The sequence below is a fragment of the Bos grunniens genome, chromosome 11 (assembly GCF_055505025.1).
Source record: "Bos grunniens cultivar Pamir isolate PY7600 chromosome 11, Bosgru_T2T1.0, whole genome shotgun sequence".
NCBI classification, from domain to species: Eukaryota; Metazoa; Chordata; class Mammalia; order Artiodactyla; family Bovidae; genus Bos; species Bos grunniens.
This window is the reverse complement of record NC_141175.1, coordinates 98,552,794-98,570,799: the sequence shown is the minus strand read 5'-3', so window position 1 is coordinate 98,570,799 and position 18,006 is coordinate 98,552,794. Positions and strand designations below refer to the sequence as shown.

Genomic DNA, 18,006 nt, shown 5'->3' with positions numbered 1-18,006 from the left:
ATGGCAACCCACTCCAGTATTCTTGTCTGGAGAATCCCCATGGACAGAGAGGCCTGGAGGGCTACAGTTCATGGGGTCACAAAGAGTCAGACATGACTGAGCAACTAAGCACAGCACATAGGTCTTGATGGAGGAGAAAATGGCAACCGACTCCAGTATTCTTGCCTGGAGAATCCCACAGACAGAGGAGTCTGGCAGGCTACCGTCCATGGGGTTGCAAAGAGTCAGACATGACTGAGCCAGTAAGCACACATGCACACATAGGTCTTGAATTAGCTAATAAAGGTGCACTCTAAGTCATTAACACCTCCTCCTCCAGGCAGCAGACAAAGGAAGAGCCCAGCCATGATTCACCACCTGCCACCAAGACAATCGCAGCAGAACCTTTTCTCAAACCATGACTTCTTGCACTGCATCCTTCTCACTTCCTGCTACCAATGCACCTGTACTGATTACCGGGGACAAAAACACATCACCAAAGGTCCTCAGCGTCTCACCAAAGGAAGACCACTATTCACATTCCTATAAACACATTTCTCAACCTGGAGTAGACTTCCAGCAGGTGCTCAGTGGATCAGGTGGAGTAAGTATATCAAGAGTCAGCAAACTTTTTCTGCAAAGAACCAGATAGCAAATCTTTGAGGTTTTGTAGACAATGTGGTCTTTATCAACACTGTTCCACGTTGTGTCCAAAAGCAGCTGTAGACAACACATCCACAAATGGCTGTGGCCATGGCGATCCCATGAATCTTAACTTACAAAAGGAGGCAACAGAGACTTCCCTGGTAGTCCAGTGGTTAAGAATCTGCCTGCCAGTGCAGGTGACCCCTGGTCCAGGAAATAAGATCCCACATGCCATGGAGCAACTAAGCCCATGTGCCCTGACTCCAGAGCTCACCGTCTAGAGTCTTTGAGCTGCAACGACTGAGGCTATGCACCACAGTTATTGAAGCCCGCACGCCATAGAGCCCGTGCTCTGTGGCAAGGGAAGCCACCAGATGAGAAGCCCATGCACCACAAATAGAGAGTAGCCCGCAACTAGAGAAAAGCCTGTGTAGCAACAAAGACCCAGTGCAGCCAAAAATAAATTAATAAATAAAAAAAATTTTTTTAAAGAGACAACAGGTCAGAGGTAGCCTGTGGGCCTTTGCCAAAACCCCAGGACTTACATCAACTTTGGGGAAAGTGTTGATGTCAAAAACATCATTTTAAGTCTTCCTTTTAGAGGCCGGTCCTGCCAGTTCTGAACAGTACATCCAGGCACTTCTGTCCCTCTTCCCATAATCCTCTTGTGAACACCCACTGGCTTCAGAGACATGGGGCTTTCACCCTTCACACACAGTTATTCTGGAAGACAAAACAGGGGCAGAAATTAAAACCAGAGACCAGGTCTTTGTACCCTGCCCAGCATATCAAGTGCCCCTCTTCAAATTGTCCTGGGTGAGCTGTGTACCTAACGAAGAAAATAGAACTATTCTTTCAGTTAATCGTCTTTTAGCAAGGGGGTGGTGGGGTGTGGGGGGGGGAGCAAATTTACTAAAGGCTCTTCTAAAATGCCAGCTGAAAAGGGAAAATGCTCCTTGGCACTAGGTAATCTTTTTCATGTGAAGTTACACGATCACTTCTCATTCTGTCTCTTAAGCACCGCGTGGCACCCATCCATGTATTAGGCTAATAACTGCACGAATCTAGTTAAAAAGAAGCAAGCAATTATTTTAATTAGAGGAGAACAAAAATAACACTCCTGGATTCTGGTTTAAGGGACAAGAAGGAAGTCGTCGGGGTTCAAAAAGATCCCACAAAATATTTTTGTGAAAGGAAAAATAATTAAGGCCAAATTTAGAATGGACTGGCAATACGTGGGCCAAATAAAATGAATGGCACCACTGTGCAGCTAAAACCCATTCATAGAGACGAGCCCCAGAAAGTCCATTTCTGTGATACCATTTGGAGGGTGTAGCCAATTTCACAAAGTGAAAGTTTGCGTCTAGCGGGGACTTCAGCAACCCTTGCGAACCTCTTACACGATCTCTTACAGAGTTTCTGTGTAAACTCTTTTATTAATAAGAGAAAGGGGGAAGCATCTCGGTCAGATGCCTTTTAAGCAGGATTTTTTTTTTCTTTAAAATTCTTAGAGTAAATGGTTTTAATTTGTTACTCTGGAAAAATCTGTATAGGAAATCCTTGCTACTAATCCATTCTACAGAAAGCGGATGCCATCGGAAGAGTTTCCACTATTTGAGTTGAATTTAGTCAAAGAGGAAGAGATTGCATCAGCGGATTTTCCATCGCCTGAGCCTTCTTGCCTCCCTTCTGGGCATGGCATTTGGGCCATCCTAGTCCATCTCAGGCTTCCAAAAAGATGAAATAAGGGAATTCCCTGGTGGGCCAGGAGTTAAGAATCTGCCTCGCAATTCAGGGAACATGGGTTCAATCCTTGGTCGGGGAACTAAGATCCCACATGCCTTGGAGCAACTAAGCCCGTGCACTGCAATAGAAAGTTCGTGTGCCTCAACAAAAGTTTCTAGTAAGGTGGATGAACCTAGAGCCTATTATACAGAGTGAAGTCAGTCAGAGAAAAACAGATATGGTATACTAACGCACAGATATGGAATCTAGAAAGATAATTCAGCCTATTATACAGAGCAAGATATCAGAAAGAGAAAAACAAATAGTGTACATGAACACATATATACGTAATTTGGAAAGATAGTACTGATGAACCCATTTTCAGGGCAGCAAGGGAGATACAGACATAGAGAACAGACTGTGGACACGGTGGGGAAGAGAGGGTGGGACCAACTGGGAGAGCAGCCCTGACATACGCACACAGAGCCAGTGGGACGCTGCTGTACAGCGTAGGGAGCTCAGGCTGGCACTCTGTGATGACCTAGAGGGGCGGGATGGGGGAGGTAATGGGAAGCTTTTAGAGGGAGGGGAGGTGTGTATACCTATGGCTGATTCATATCGATATATAGCAGAAGCCACCACAATAATGTAAAGCAATTATCCTCCAGTTAAAAATAAATACATTTTTAGAAAGATCCCATATGATGCAAGGAAGATCCTGAGTGCTGCAACCAGGACCCAAGACAGCCAAATAAATAAAGGAATAAAGTTGAAATGAAATACAAACCAGTCCCCTAGTCAGCGTTGTCCCTTCTGTTTGAATTTATACATGTTTACTGAACACCTGCTCTCCACCAGGCTGAGCCCTGGACCCTGCCTGCAAAGAGCTCACCATCTCATCACAGAGATGAGGCCCCGGCCAGGAGACCACACAGTCCCAGCTGGGAGGGCTCAAGGGTTCTGGTCTGAGCTGATGGTTAAACAGTGGGTTGTCCAGGAGGAAGCCATGGACAGCCCATGCCTGGTGGGAGGAGCAACACACACAAAGGTTGGTACAAAAAGGCCCCTCGTACACACTGAGAACCAAGGGCAGCTGGAGATGCTGCAGGGGAGGGGGCAGGCTGGCGAGGACGCAGAGCCCGGCCAGAGGGGTTCCGGGTGCGTGTTCACCAGCCTGCACTCCACCTCGCAAAGCCACCAAGGAGCTCTCTATGAGGGCTGAGGCGGCCAGCTTTCTATGCTGCTTTTTGGCTGTGCTGAATCTTCAGTGCTGCCCGGGCTTTTTTCTCTAGGTGTGATGAGCAGAGGCTGCCCTTCAGCTGCAGGGCTTGGGCTTCTCATTGCAGTGGCTTCTCTTGTCGGGTGCACAGGCTCAATGGCTGTGGTGCATGGACTTAGTTGTTCCGCGGCACGTGGGATCTTCCTGGACCAGGGATTGAATCCATGTCTCCTGCTTCGGCAGGTGTATTCTTTACCACTGAGCCACCAGGGAAGACCCACCAGCTTTCCATTTTGGAGTGAGCACTTGGATGTCTGAGAAGAGGATGAAACGAAGACTGGGGGTACTAGAAATGCCATAGCCCAGAGGACCACAGCAAGTAGGTGTGGAGAGATGAGTGAGCTATGAGATGCACAGTACTGAAGGAGATTAAAAAGAACAGGTCTGTGGAGCAGCGATCAAAAGGTCAAAAGGAGGAGATGAAATTGGTTTTGAAGATTCTCACTGGGATCAGGTATTTATCTGAATGCTTGCCCTGTCCAGAAAGTTGTTATCTCACAGGTTCCTCTTCAAATCCAAGATGGACCTTGACAATGGGCCCAGGATTGAGACGCAGTGACAAAGGTCAGCCTTGAGCATGTATGTTTACTGCCAAGTGCCATGGGAGAGCTCCTAGAAAACAGTCTAACTCCTATTGACCTTCCCATGGGCTTCCCAGATGGCTCATCAGTAAAGAATCCACCTGTAATGCAGAAGACACAGGATAGGTTGGGAAGATCCCCTGGAGGAGGACATGACAACCCACTCCAGTACGCTTGCCTGGGAAATCCCATGGACAGAGGAGCCTTTTGAGCTACAGTCCATGGTGTCCCAAAAAGTTGGACAAGACTGAACATGCACACAGATGCAAAACTCACACGAAACCAGTTTTCTGCCTGAAGTCTAATTCAAAATATACAGAAACCTGGAATGAAATATGATTGTGATGAATACTTACTGTGATGGTTGGTATGATGGGTTAACTTGATGGGGCTAAGGGAGGCCCAGAGAGCTGGTGAAATGTATTTCGAGGTGTGTCTGTTGAGGGTGTTTCTGGAGAAGCCTGGCCTTCAAATGGGCGGATAGAGTTAAAAGGACCACCCTCAACGTTGCAGTGAGAAGCATCCCATCTGCTGAACGTCTGTACCAAATAGAAAGACAGAGGAAGGGTGAGTTTTCTCTCTGCTTCCCCTGGGACACCCGTCTTCCCCTGCCCTTGGACGTGGGAGCTCCCAGTGCTTGGGCCTTCAGAGTCCAACCAGGTGTGTGCTCATGCGGTCACTTCAGTCATGTCCACCTCTCTGCAACCCTATGCATAGCACAAGTGTATTCCATTATCTTGTAATAACTTTTAATGGAGTATAATCTATAAAAATACTGAATCACCGTGCTGTATACCCGAGACCAATATAATACTGTAAATCAATTCCACTTCAATTTAAAAAGAATCCAACCATGACTTATACCACTGCCCACCCCCCAGCCCTCAACCCCCCAGTAGTCAGGCCTTCAGATTTGGACAGGGTTACACCATTAGCTTTCCTGGCTCCCAGTTTGCTGATAGCAGATCAAGCGACTTCTTGGCTTCTGTAACTGTGCTAGCCAATTCCTATAGTAGGTCTGCTCTTATATGTGTGTATGTATATATATATATATATATATATATATATATATATGCATATATTCAATTGGTAGGTTTCTCTGGAGAAACCTGAGTAGCATACTCAGGACAGGTGTTAGTTGCTCAGTCATGTCTGAATCTTTGTGACCCCATGGACTGTATCCTGCCAGACTCCTCTGTCCATGGGATTCTCCAGGCAAGAGTACTGAAGTGGGTAGCCATTTCCTTCTCCAGGAGATCTTCCTGACCCAGGACTGATGCTAGGACAAACTACATACAATCACTATATTAGATTAGGAGGAAATGGAAACCCACTCCAGTGTTCTTGCCTGGGAAATCCCATGGACAGAGGAGCCTGGGGGGCTACAGTCCATGGTGTTGTAAAGAGTCAGCCATAAATGAGCACACACACATGCATTCATGTTTTAAATTTTTAGAGAATGTAATGAGAACACTTCTCAATTTGTTTCATGAGCCAGCTAAATCATGATAACATACCTGGCAGGGATATTACACTAAAAAAAAAAACTACAGGTAAATTTCTTTTATACATATTGTAAAATTATCAAAACATGTGGTAATACATAAAATAAATATCATAACAAAATTCAGTTTAGTCCAGAAATGCAAGGCTGGTTTGACATTCAAAAACTTCTTGCACAGTTCATCACATTAACAAAATAAAGGGGAAAATCATATGATCAGCCTATAAACAAGTAAGCACTTAATTTACGGCAAAAATGTTTCAGAGTACTAGAGAAAGGAAGTAAGTGGATATGATGGAGGAATAAACAGACTTGATCCCAACATCACACCATATATGAAAGTCAATACCATGTAGATTACAGATCTAAATGAGAAAGGTGAAATTTTTGATATAAAGTTTCCAGAAGATAATACAAAAGAATATTTTCATGACCATCAGGAAAGCAAAGCGTTCTTAAATAGGACATAGGAAGCATTAACTATAAAGGAAAATATTGGTAAGTTAAAGTACAATAAAATTAAAATCTTCTAGTCATCCAAAGACACCATAAAGTGAGTGAAAAGTCAATATATACCTCAGGGTAGTATAAGATATTTTCAATATACATAAACAAAAAAGGATCATATTCACAATATAAGTATCTCAGTAAGATACTTAAAAATCTGAAAGAAAAGATGAACAATACATCAGGAAAATCAGCAAGACATTTGCAAAAACCCATTCTCAAGATACCCAAATAGCCAGGGTACTTGAAAAGATGTTCAACTTATTAGTAAATCTGATAAATCAAGTTAAAACCACAATGAAATCAACTAGGTACCACCAGAGAGCCCCAAATCAAAAAGACTAAGAACCAGATATGAACAAGGAAGTAGGGCGGCATAACTCTCCCACTTGCTGGTGGGAGTAGAAACTGACAAAGTTCTCTGGTCTACACACACAACAGAAATGCATGCACACACCCACCAAAGACATCCACAAGAAGGCCCACAGCAGCCCCCTCGGAATTAGCCTAGAACTGAAACAACCCAAACACGGGTCAGGAGGAAAATGATGGGTAAACTATGCTTTGTAACTGTTAGAACGGAAGGAAATACAACAGGGAAAAAATACTATAATTATACCCAACAACATAGATACAGCTCACAAACTTGATGTTGAAAGGATAAAGCCAGACACAAAAGAACAGATACCATATGATTGCATTTATAGAGTGTTACTCAAGAAACAGGTGGCTCAGATGGTAAAGCATCTGCCCACAATGCCGGAAACCTGGGTTCAATCCCTGGGTCGGGAAGATCTCCTTGAGAAGGATATGGCAACCCACTCCGGTATTCTTGCCTGGAAAATCCCATGGATGGTGGAATCTGGTAGGCTACAGTCCATGGGGTCTCAAAGAGTCAGACACGACTGAGCGACTTCACTCACTCGCTCAAGAAAAGAGAAAAAAACAACCTATGGGACTAGATGTTAGGATGGTGGCTATCTCTGAGGAGGAAGAAGGGACACCATCACCAGGGCCATTGGGGACAATGGCTGGTTCTTTTTCTTACCTGGGGATGGTTACTGGGATGCATTCCCACCAGGATCATCCATGGAGTCACGTATTTCTGCTTTTTGCAGCTTCCATATGTGGAACCTCAATAAAGAATCCCCAAAATTTTCAAGTGTTGATTTCTTCAGTGAAGCACATGGAGGGACTAATACAGAAAATAGTGTAGAAGATCTTTTTTAAAACCAACCTTGGGACCTTCTTGGTGGTGGTCCAATGGCTAAGACTTCATGCTCCCAAGGCAAGGGACCTGCGTTTGATCCATGGTCAGGAAACCCATGGATCCCACACACCAAAACTAAGATTTCACATGATACAACTAAAAACCTCACATGCCCCAGTGAAGCTCGAAGATCCTGAGGGCCACAACTTAGACCTGACACAGCCAAATAAATGAATACTTTTTTTTTTTAAATAGTAGTCTGCAGTTACCTGGGTTCACTGACCTAGAACCAGACATCCTAGAAAGTGAAGTCAAGTGGGCCTTAGAAAGCATCACTACGAACAAAGCTAGTGGAGGTGATGGAATTCCAGTTGTGCTCTTTCAAATCCTGAAAGATGATGCTGTGAAAGTGTTGCACTCAATATGCCAGCAAATTTGGAAAACTCAGCAGTGGCCACAGGACTGGAAAAGGTCCGTTTTCATTCCAATCCCAAAGAAAGGCAATGCCAAAGAATGCTCAAACTACCGCACAATTACACTCATCTCACACGCTAGTAAAGTAATGCTCAAAATTCTCCAAGCCAGGCTTCAGCAATATGTGAACCGTGAACTTCCTGATGTTCAAGCTGGTTTTAGAAAAGGCAGAGGAACCAGAGATCAAATTGCCAACATCCGCTGGATCATGGAAAAAGCAAGAGTTCCAGAAAAACATCTATTTCTGCTTTGTTGACTATGCCAAAGCCTTTGACTGTGTGGATCACAATAAACTGTGGAAAATTCTTCAAGAGATGGGAATACCAGACCACCTGATCTGTTTCTTGAGAAATGTGTATGCAGGTCAGGAAGCAACAGTTAGAACTGGACATGGAACAGCAGACTGGTTCCAAATAGGAAAAGGAGTTCGTCAAGACTGTAAATTGTCACCCTGCTTATTTAACTTATATGCAGAGTACATCATGAGAAACGCTGGGCTGGAAGAAGCACAAGCGGGAATCAAGATTGCTGGGAGAAATATCAATCACCTCAGATATGCAGATGACACCACCCTTATGGCAGAAAGTGAAGAGGAACTAAAAAGCCTCTTGATGAAAGTGAAAGTGGAGAGTGAAAAAGTTGGCTTAAAGCTCAACATTCAGAAAACGAAGATCATGGCATCTGGTCCCATCACTTCATGGGAAATAGATGGGGAAACAGTGGAAACAGTGGCAGACTTTATTTTTCTGGGCTCCAAAATCACTGCAGATGGTGATTGCAGCCATGAAATTAAAAGACGCTTATTCCTTGGAAGGAGAGTTATGACCAACCTAGATGGCATATTCAAAAGCAGAGACATTACTTTGCCAACAAAGATTCGTCTAGTCAAGGCTATGGTTTTTCCTGTGGTCATGTATGGATGTGAGAGTTGGACTGTGAAGAAGGCTGGGTGCCAAAGAATTGATGCTTTTGAACTGTGGTGTTGGAGAAGACTCTTGAGAGTCCCTTGGACTGCAAGGAGATCCAACCAGTCCATTCTGAAGGAGATCAGCCCTGGGTGTTCTTTGGAAGGAATGATGCTGAAGCTGAAACTCCAGTACTTTGGCCACTTCATGCAAAGAGTTGACTCATTGGAAAAGACTCTGATGCTGGGAGGGATTGGGGGCAGGAGGAGAAGGGGACGACAGAGGATGAGATGGCCGGATGGCATCACTGACTCTGTGGATGGGAGTCTGGGTGAACTCCGGGAGTTGGTGATGGACAGGGAGGCCTGGCGTGCTGCGATTCATGGGGTCGCAAAGAGTCGGACACGACTGAGCGACTGAACTGAATCTAGGTTCAATGTGCCCTCCTGATGTTGGTTCCAGAGCGGAAAGTGGAAAGGACCACACATACACACCTATGACTATAGGTCAGCTGGATCGGGAAAAGTGAATGCCTTTCCCTGAGGAACCATGAATAAAACTCGGACCCTCTGCAGTTGAGCAAAGAGGTGAGGAATGTATGAGGGAAAAAAAAAATGAAAGAGCCGTTGTATGAAATTATGTCAACAATGAAGGACCTGGAGGAGACGCTTGTATTTCCAGCCTTATTATGTAAAGCGGGATTAAAAGGTAACAAATTGAGGCTGTCTAGGAGGAAATACTTTCTTACGAAATGGATAATTAACCTCTGGCCAATGGTTTAGTAAAATCCAACTCCTCCCTTAAAAAAAAAAAAGATTAGCTATTTATAGCAGCTGAAACAGCATCCACAGTTACACTGACTGCTATTATATTACAAAGACACCTCTGCTTCCAGGCAAAAAAAAAAAAAAAAAACTGATAGCCAGCTGGGGTCAGGAAGGAAATTTTCCCTTTGGTGTGGGATTTCACAGCTCCGTTATCTAGTAGTGAACCATCCAGGCACTGCCTGGCGTTTGCACCTCCGTTTGGACACCTGGCTCTTCCATCCAGGGAGCTGCACTCAAACAAGCCATTGTTTTCCTCCTGGATGGCACACCTGTAGCCTTGTATTTAGGCCACACCTTGTGTTTCCAAAAGGTAAACACAAGGAATATAATCAAAATTGGTCCTAACACGACTGTTTTTACATCAACAGTCTATAAATATATGGGAGAACTCAATATACGTGTGAAATAAACAGAGCAGGTATGCCTACACGGAGGTAATTCAAAAGACGGCTCTGTAATTTAGCAGCCTGGATCTCAATTGTTGTATTTTTCGGCATGAAAAACACAGATATTATTCATCAAAGTGATTGTCCTGCGCACTTGTATACCTTATATAATTTATTTTTTCGGGGCTTTTTACTTCAAAGAAATCACTCGCTAATGACATTTCAGACTTTAGAAATTTTTCTGATAGCACACTGCTATTCCCTCAGGGGCAGAATTGTGAATAAGTGGATTTTTTAAAGATCATTAACAGATATTACAAACCAATTCAAACGGAGCATTTTCCTTGCAAATTACCTTTAACTTTTAAAGCCATTGGAAAAAAAGAAAAAGGAAAAAAGACAGTGAGTGATTTAATTTACTTAGCCTGTCTACAAATCACAGCTTTGCACTCCATCGGCGATTGCATTTTTCAACCAAAAAACATCTCTAACTATCTCTAATAGAGATATTTTTCTAAATGATCACACTCAATGAGTGATATTTCAAAAGATAGTGATGTTTAGTTTTTCGTTTTTTGTGTGTTTTTTTTTTTTTTTTTATCACTGAGCAAGTTGCCCTGGAATTGAGAATGTTTATTTTATTGATATGCTTGAAGCCAAACCAGTCAGCCCTGCACTGCCTGTATCTGTTGCTTAATTAAAACTCGCAGGTAATTAGCAGGTTTATCATTTCTGAGCAAATGGATGGAGAAGCTTTGGTGGTAGATTGTGGAGTTTTTGAGGTAAGGAGGGGCTCTTTTATTTAATGATCAAACTGTCGTTTCCTGGCTAAAGAGCTAATATTTGGGGTGAGAAGCACCTTTATTCCCCACGTACATCAGGCCTAGATTCCTATTTGCATCAGCACCCCGTTGTGTATGTTTTCTATTCAAAGAGCCCCTGTGGACTTCAAAGTGAGTTGCCTGCGAGGCCAGGCTACATGGGAGTCCTGAACGGGGTCGGATCAGGCCCAGAGCCGGGAGAAACCATGCCAAGACCAGCACGTGCTGGAGCCCCCAAACCATGTCACAAAATTAAACGGTGTCCCCTGCCTAGGCCACCCCACAGTGCATGTGGGAAATGTCCCCAGGCTTGCCAAGCGCTGCGCTGGCTTCTCAGGCTACTCCTTATAAATATTTGATGAGTGGCACTCCATTTGTAAGGAACTATGTTAATAAGAATATTCTTTGAAATCGGAGTCCAACGTAGGCTTTAAAAGGGGTCATTGTTTGAAGGACTACAGGTTTCCCCTTTTTCCTTTTTAAAGTGCAAAGTCAACTTACCAAGAGTCAAACAAAAGGATCTGGTGTCCTTTTGGATGGTCCATCAACCAAAAATGGGTAGGATTCTACACTGAAGGAAGTTCTATTTTTGGAAGGGTTTATTAAATTATTGAGGGTGTGTGTGCTTAGTCGCTCAGTCATGTCCCACTCTTTGCGACCCCATGGATTGTAATCTGCCAGGCTCTTCTGTCCGTGTGAATCTCCAGGAAAGAATACTGGAGTGGGTTGCCATTTCCTCCTCCAGGGGATCTTCCTGACCTGGGCAGGGGCAAGGAGGTGGGTGGGGATTTAACCCTGGTCTCCTGCATTACAGGTGGATTCTTTATCATCTGAGCCACTAGGGAAGCCCTAAATTATTGAGAGGACTTCCCTTGTAGCTCAGTCGGTAAAGAATCTGCCTGCAGTGCAGGAGACCCAGGTTCGATCCTTGGGTTGGGAAGATCCCCTGGAGAAGGAAATGGCAACCCACTCCAGTATCCTTGCCTGGAAAATCTCATGGACAGAGGAGCCTGCTGGGCTGCACTCCATGGGGTCACAAAGAGTCAGGCACAACTGATCGACTAACACTTACTTACTTACTTACTTACTTACAGGAATAAAAATGCTAATATTTCTTGAATGTTTCTTGGGTGCCAGATATTTTCATTCTCTTCTTTTCATCCTCACCAAAATATTATGCAGTAGAAGGTAAAGAATCCAAGAATCCGCCTGCAATGCAGGAGACCCGGGTTTGATCCCTAGTTTGGAAAGATGCCCTGGAGAAGGAAATGGCAACCCACTCCAGTATTCTTGCCTGGGAAATCCCATGGACAGAGGAGCCTGGGGGGCTACAGTCTATGGGGTCTCAAGAGTCAGACACAACTGAGCACCTAAACGACCACCAGGAAAGTTCCCTGGAACAGAGATACACGTTCCTGGGCCCTCACACGGGGGTGTGGCCTCACCAAGCCTTTCGTCTATATGACAGGTGATGGTTTCTGAAACTGCTTCACACAATCCAGGTCATGGAGACAGTGTCTCATCAACCTTTTCTTCCACTTCAGGCCAGTTTCTCAACATGAGACTTTCTGTTCTCATCACTGTAAGCTTTGGTCTTTTAACGAAAATGAATCTAAATGGGAATGATTTTTCATGTAATTGGGGTAAAAACAAAAGTTTAAAAATAGAATAAAGTAAAACAGGATGATTTCCACTCATAGAACATCAATCTGTTTATTTTGTGCTCAGTCGACAGATCTTTATACCCGCTGAGTTGAAGTGCTTCAGCGAGGTGCTAAGATGTTGGATTTCTGAGCACGCTTTACCTTGCCTTGACATTTAGGGTAAAATCAAACTTCTAAATCTGAAGCACAGGGAGGGTGAGATGAATTGGGAGATCAGGATTGATGTATATACACTATTGATAACTGTAACATAACTGATGAGAACCCACTGTAGAGCACAGGGAATGCTCTATGGTGACTTAAATGGGAAGGAAATCCAAAAAGAGGGTATGTCTGTATACATACAGCTGATTCACTTTGCTGTACAGAAGAAACTAACACAACATTGTAAAGCAACTCTACTCTCATAAAAATTAATTTTAAACAGATTTTTTTAAACCCATAAAGCATGTAAGAGGGCAGATGTGATTTGATGCCGGACGGCCTCTCATACCTCATCCTGACCAGCTCACTGCTCTGCAGTCTCTGTGGAGAGGCTGAGGTGCCTCCTGCCTTTCTCCACCTGCTGGTCCTGTCTCTTCATTGTTGTTGCTCTTGTTCTTCAGTTTTGACTGAACACATCTGACTCTGCAACCCCATAAGCTGCAGCACGCCAGCCTTTCCTGTCCTTCACCGTCTCCCAGAGTTTTCTCAAACTCATATCCATTGAGTCAGTGATTCCATCCAACTTTCTCATCCTCTGTTGTCCCCTACTCCACCTGCCTTCAATCTTTCCCAGTATCAGGCTCTTTTCCAATGAGTTGGCTCTTTGCATCAGGTGACCAAAGTATTGGAGCTTCAGCATCGGCCCTTCCACTGAATGTTCACGTTTGACTTCTTTTAGGATTGACTGGTTGGATCTCCTTGTAGTCCAAGTGACTCTCAAGAGTCTTCTCCAGCACCACAATTGTTAATTTGGTTTAAAGGTGCTCTCCTCAGAAAGTGCTTGCTTTGCCTTCAGATCCAAAACAGTCCAGCCCTGATGTTCACCATTTCCACTTCCTTCAGAGCATCATTTCCTCTGTTAGCTTAGTCTCTCATGCAGCATCCATCTCCCCAGTTCAGCTGAGCCTCCAGAAAGTCAGAGATCATCACAGTCTGTCCTCCACTTCTTCTCCCAGTCCGTGCATAGTCCCTGGCACAGGGAATATTGTTGGCTGAAAGCAGCTTTACCTGGTGTAAAACAACATAAAACCCCAGGCAGATACTCTGTCATTGGCTGCTGAGGCAGCTCTTGAACTGAGGAAGAAAAGCTCTCATTTTCCTCGTGCACCAGCTCAAGTTCTTTCCCCTGCAATTGATCCCTGCCTCCTCTCCGCCAGACAGACACGCACACCTGATCTGGAAGGACTGCCTGTGTTTACTCCCAGTCTGGGAAGTCTTACCTGTTGGCAGGGTCCTGCCTGCCAAGAAGGCACAGCTCCCCCGTCATCTGAGTGCTAGGCGGCCATGAGTTTGGTGTCCGAGGGGCCAGGTGTGGCTCTCAGGGGCTCCAGGGGCTCCTCTGTGCAAGTCACCACTGGCGACAGTAATATCGCAGAACTCAGTTCCCGTCACCTCCTAAACTGCTGACCCTGATGCAGGGTGGAATGTTTTGTTTTCTTGATTGGATCACTTCCAAATTAAAGAAGGACTATTTAATAGTTGTAACAAGGGAAACAACACTTAGAAACAGATTAAAAACAAAGATAATTCTTTGTCCCCATCACACCTCACTACCACTCTCTGAAGATTACCAGAGGCAGACACACATAGCCTATATCCCTGTGTTATATAAATGATACAGTGTATATTACATACATTTATACTTAATGCGTGTGTGTTAAGTCACTTCATTGTGTACCACTGAAGTACAACTTCAGTATAATATAATTATAACTTATGTATACATACATTAGTATAACATATGTACTGCTAAGCTAAGTGCTAAATTGCTTCAGTCATGTCTGACTCTGTGCGACCCCATAGATGGAAGCCCACCAGGCTCCCCTATCCCTGGGATTCTCCAGGCAAGAACACTGGAGTGGGTTGCCATTTCCATCTCCAATGCATGAAAGTGAAAAGTGAAAGGGAAGTCAATCAGTCGTGTCCGACTCTTAGCGACCCCATGGACTACAACCTACCAGCCTCCTCCATCCATGGGATTTTCCAGGAAAGAGTACTGGAGCGGGGTGCCATTGCCTTCTACGATAACATATGTATATATAACTATATATTTGCTGTTGTTTTTGTTCAGCCGCTCAGTCATGTCTCACTCTTTTTGACCCCTTGGACTGTAACCCACCAGGTTCCTCTGTCCATGGGATTTCCCAGGCAAGAATACTGGAGTGGGTTGCCATTTCCTTCTCCAGAGGATCTTCCCAACCCAGGGGTCGAACCCACATATCCTGCATCTCCTGCCTTGGCAGACAGGTTCTTTACCACTGAGCCACCTGGGAAGTTCATAACTATATAACGAATATATAGAATTTTACATCCGTGGGGCTGTGTATATGCTGGAGGGACTTTATTGCAGGATGCCATCTTCATTCAATGGCTGCTTATCTATGTATGTTACTTGCCTTTCTTAGGTGTGGCTACTCCAGGGACTTTCTGGGAAGACGGGTGGGACCACAGAGGACCACACCTGTGTGCAGCGGTGCCCATTTCCCGTTCTCTTCAGAAACATACCTGCGTTGGGAAAACACACTGGGATTCAGATGAGTTTTCAGAGAAGTGACATTGCTGGTGTTTTCTCCCGGATGACGGTTTGAGGACATCTGAAGAGGTGCCTGCCCCACCCCTACCTTGGTGAGGTCCAGACCAGCCCTGAGCACCGTCTCCTTGCTTCCTTGAACTCCCCCGCCCACGTTGCTCCCTTCTGTTTCTTTTTTCTTTTTTTTTTCCTCTCCTCTGTTTCTAACTGGCTCCCATTTCAAGTTGCCAGCCCCTGTATTGCCTCTGACCTTGTCTCTTTCCAGCAGCCTTCTCTCAGGAACGAATCTCAAGGTCAAGGCTTCATTGACTTCCTCCTAGGTGCCTCTGCCCTCCAGGCCTCAGAGAGAGCCACCCACACTTTCACTGGGTGCCCATCGACTCAGCCCAGCTGTCTCCAGGTGGTCATCCCCTCTGACTCTCCCCCTACAGACCACAAACTTGGTCAACACAGCTGTGAACTGCTGCGTAGGTTTCAAACATATTCAAGGCATTTATTTCAACCAGTTCTTACAATAGCCCATAAAGTAGAGAAGGTTACATACACTGGCCCCTCAAATATATGGGTCTTAAGAACATTAACAGGAAATTTGCTAAAAAGATGTTAAATTGGTCACATAAAAAATAGTTTTGCTGTTAGTAAAAGAAAAATACAGTAGAGTAACATTGATATACTTTTTGCCTATGGAACAGCAAATATTTCTAAGGATGAACAATACTCTGTTCAACAAGGGAGGACAGTGGCCAGACCCTTTAACCTCTCAAAGGTAGGAGGACATATTGGTGGTACTGCTCTGATTGATAATTTGCCATTCTTGCCTGGAGAACCCCGTGGACTGAGGAGCCTGGCAGGCTACAGTCCACGGGATCACAAAGAGTCGGACATGACTGAAGTGACTTAGCACGCACGAAAATTCAACCAAATTCTCCTAAAGCATCCTCGCCATCTGCCTCTTGAATAGCCATTGCCGCCCCCGGCTGTCTCTAGAAGATATTCCCCTGTCCTTGCAGGATGGAGCCCCCTCTCCCCACATCGGCACAGGCTCTCCCAGCACAGAGGCCGCCCCAGGCACTGTCACCGTCTGCAGGAAGTCTTTGCAGCCTCTGGGGCACCATTTTGTCACCCCTGGGACCACTGCCATGCTCCAAGTCCACTCAAGGCATCTGCTTTGAGTTGTTTTTTTCCCCACAAACAGTGAAGAACTTGTGTTGATTCTTCCCCAGAAGGTCACTGGTGACCAGTGACCCTCGGGGTGTCCACAGGGGGACCATGGACAAGTGAGTCAGCCCTCCTGGGGACTGAACTCATGACCTCATTAGCACAGGGCTGTCATCAACAGACCCACACAGCACGTACCTCATTGAAGGCACTGAGGCAGTATTTTGCTAAATGTTAATTCTTAGATTAACTACAGATGAGTAGAGTTCCTAGAAGGGAAAAAGAAATGAGAGAGATGTGTGCATTCTTTAAAGGAAATGTGGATCATCAGTAGATGGTCCCTTTGGTTCATTTTATGATTGAATTTCAGCATCGGAAGGTGACACTCATTGGGATCCATGGTGCCATATTTTGTGGGTTTTTTTTTTTTTTTTTCATCAATATCCTGGCCAGAAGACTGTCAGGGAAAAAAAGCAAATGGTGTCACTTCCCCCTTTGGCCAAACTGCATAAGGATTCTGTAGTGATTCCTCCAAAGTTCAAGCTTCAAACACAGGCAGCATGAGGGAAAGGGTTCTCCCATCTGAGGGAGAGGTGGTCCTTCCCATACACGAAAGGCTGGGCCCTCTTGTCTCCCCACCCCACACACCCCAGAACCCTAATTCCTGTGGCCAGAAGCCCCTCCTGCAGTCCTGTGTCAGTCACTCTGCAGCTCAGTCAGCCCCCCTCCCACCCCCCTCACCTCCGTTTACCTTATCCCCAGCTGGTCCCTGAGGGACCAGTTTTACAAATAGCAACTATGGTTTGGAGCTGAGTTTCGACACCAGCTCTGTATCCTGTGTCAGATTACATCTCTATGAATATTCCACCGACTGCACAGCTCTGAAGAGAAGTTTCCGCTTTCAGGCCATTTCAACTTCAGTCGCTCCCACCCCTGACAGCGATCTTTGAAACTGATAGGGCCCTGATAGAAGCCAGAAGAAATTTTTAAAAAATATTAATAATCATGGGCGAGGTTCCCAGTCTTTGTAATCTTGTGGAAGAGCTCCCTGGAGGAAAGCACACTTGAACTGAACACATGCCCATGCGAGCTCGTCCATGGAAAAGGCTACTCGGAAATGCATGGATGTTTTGCAGAGAATTTCTATGATGGGGGAGAAGAGGATAAGTCAGTCGTCTGCACTTACCACCTTTTCCCTGAGGAACTTGAAAGACCATCTTTAAACACTCAGGTCTGTTCCCACTGCAAAAGAAGCCCCACAGCACCCAGGCATTCAGTGGAGAAGACTAACCTCTTAGGAGCAGCGCAGCTCTGCCATGCACCACCTCCAGCATGTGCCAGCTCATTGGGGTGGGGGTGAGGGGGCAGGGAAAATTAGTATCTGCTTCGAGCTGGTCATTTCCTCACCTGTAAAATGATGATAGTCACAGTTACTGCAAAATAGTCACTGTCTCCACATGGAATAAAGGACATCAAATTCTTTACTGGATTCCCTGGAACACAGTACCTCCTTGCTGAAACTTAACTATTTCTAACTTACTTCACCCTGTATGACAGACTCAAGGTCCATGAGAAAAGCAAATATCATATATTAACGCATATTCATG

At 45.0% G+C, this 18,006-nt stretch overlaps 1 protein-coding gene and 1 long non-coding RNA gene across 2 annotated transcripts in view; both read right to left on the bottom strand.

Moving 5' to 3' along the window:
- Positions 1–1,084: 1,084 nt before the first annotated feature.
- On the bottom strand, positions 1,085–14,160 carry LOC147363663 (uncharacterized). Its single transcript, XR_015135972.1, has 3 exons — positions 13,932–14,160; positions 4,566–4,748; positions 1,085–1,347 (listed from the first exon to the last, which is right to left on the bottom strand). It is a non-coding gene; the product is annotated as an uncharacterized LOC147363663 (long non-coding RNA).
- Positions 14,161–15,056: 896 nt separating this feature from the next.
- The window catches only part of LOC147363662 (uncharacterized), a 36,579-nt gene continuing 33,629 nt past the window's right edge, over positions 15,057–18,006 (bottom strand). The window contains exons 6-7 of the mRNA XM_086328389.1: positions 17,691–17,806; positions 15,057–15,216 (exon numbers count right to left, since the gene is read on the bottom strand). The gene's annotated coding sequence lies outside the window, so the exon portion shown is untranslated. The remainder of the gene's footprint in view (positions 15,217–17,690; positions 17,807–18,006) is intronic.